Genomic DNA, 2,500 nt, shown 5'->3' on the forward strand with positions numbered 1-2,500 from the left:
CCCTGTATACAACAGAACATACACCTGTATACATTACAACAGCACCTGTGGTTCAGAAGTAAACATTGCCCCCCCCCCCCTCCCTTCACCGGGGTGCTCCACCCCCCCCCCCCCCCCCCCCCCCTCCCTTCACCGGGGTGCTCCCCCCCCCCCCCCCCCCCTCCCTTGACCGGGGTGCTCCACCCCCCCCCCCCCTCCACCTTAACTAGTCACTCCAAAACGCTGAGGCGAGACTTCACCCAGAGCCAAGCTGACACTGCACCATCCATCCTCACACACACACACACACACACACGCACACACACACACACACACACACACACACACACACACACACACGCACACACACACACTTGGTTCTCTAGTTATGCTGACAATGGGGCTAGGATGACGAGGGGGGGGGGGGGGGGGGTTATGAGTGACTCTGACACACTGTTGAAACCCCCCACGTGCCCCCAGTCCCACACTGGCCTCTTTGTCCTCCTTCCACCATCAGTGACCATCCGTCACAGCCTAACCTGACAGGGCTGCAACCCTGCACCATAACACAGTCCTCTACCCACTAACTACTACCCACTACCCACTACCCACTACCCACTAACTACTACCCACTACCTACTAACTAATACCATCCATCACAGCCTAACCTGACAGGCCTGCAACCCTGAGTCCTCTACCCAATACCCACTACCCTTTACCCTCTACCAACTACCCACTACCCACTACCTACTACCTACTACCCACTACCTACTACCCACTACCTACTACCCACTACCCTCTACCAACTACCCACTACCTACTACCCTCTACCAACTACCCACTACCTACTACCCACTACCCACTACCCACTACCCACTACCTACTACCCACTACCCACTACCCACTACCTACTACCCACTACCCACTACCTACTACCCACTACCCACTACCCACTACCCACTACCTACTACCCTCTACCAACTACCCACTACCTACTACCCTCTACCAACTACCCACTACCTACTACCCACTACCCACTACCCACTACCCACTACCCACTACCTACTACCCACTACCCACTACCCACTACCCTCTACCCTCTACCAACTACCCACTACCCACTACCCACTACCCACTACCTACTACCCACTACCCACTACCCACTACCTACTACCCTCTACCCACTACCTACTACCTACTACCCACTACCTACATGTCGAGGTGTCCTTGAGCAAGACACCTAACCCCAAATTGCTCCCAATGAGCAGGTTAGCACCTTGCATGGCAGCTACCGCCATTGGTGTGTGAATGTGTGTGAATGGGTGAATGAGAGGCCATTGTAAAGCGCTTTGAGTGCCGCTAAGGTGGAAAAGCGCTATATAAGTGCCGTCCATTTACCATTTACAGCCCTCTACACACTACCTTTTACCCTCTACACACTACCTACTACCCTCTATCAATTACCTACTACCTACTAACCTCTACACACTACTTACTACCTACTGCCCACTACCCACTGCCCTCTACCTACTACTCACTACCCTCTACACACTATCCACTACCTACTACCCTCTACCTACTAGCCATTACCATCTACCCATTACCCATTACCCTCTACCCACTACTACCTACTACCCACCATACCCTGCCCAGACCTGCCCTGCCCAGACCTGCCCTGCCCCAGACCTGCCCTGCCCCAGACCTGCCCTGACCTGCCCTGACCTGCCCTGCCCAGACCTGCCCTGCCCTGCCCTGCCCAGACCTGCCCTGCCCTGCCCTGCCCCAGACCTGCCCAGACCTGCCCTGCCCTGCCCCAGACCTGCCCTGCCCTGCCCTGCCCCAGACCTGCCCAGACCTGCCCTGCCCTGCCCTGCCCCAGACCTGCCCTGCCCAGACCTGCCCTGCCCTGCCCCAGACCTGCCCTGCCCTGCCCTGCCCCAGACCTGCCCAGACCTGCCCTGCCCTGCCCTGCCCCAGACCTGCCCCAGACCTGCCCCAGACCGTTACACTCTACCCCACTCTTATAAAACCATGTCCTGTCTGGTTGTTGGGCCGGCCACCATGATGTCAGGAACCAAGCGTATGCTTGAGTGGAAGTTTAGCCGTCCTAGCGGAAGCCTGTCTGGACCGGCCTGTGAGCTGTGATGTGGGACAGGTCCTGAGGGGCCTAGCGCCTGGAGGCTAGGCTAGCACCACGCCAGCGCCTGGAGGCTATGCTAGCACCACGCCAGCGCTCCTTCTCAGGGTCAGGACTGACCCAGGTCATCCCAACGGATGGGAGTCCCATTAAATACCAGGCAATGTCAAGACTGGACCACTGTATCAACACACGTCCTCTCCTGCCTGGCTGTGTATCTGGATCCTGTCACACCCAACCCTAACCCTGACCCTAACCCTAACCCTAACCCTAACCCTAACCCTAACCCTAACCCTGACCCTAACTCTAACCCTGACCCTAACCCTAACCCTAACCCTAACCCTAACCCTAACCCTAACCCTAACCCTGACCCTAACCCTAACC

This window comes from Borostomias antarcticus, assembly GCF_949987555.1.
Source record: "Borostomias antarcticus genome assembly, chromosome: 7".
NCBI classification, from domain to species: domain Eukaryota; kingdom Metazoa; phylum Chordata; class Actinopteri; order Stomiiformes; family Stomiidae; genus Borostomias; species Borostomias antarcticus.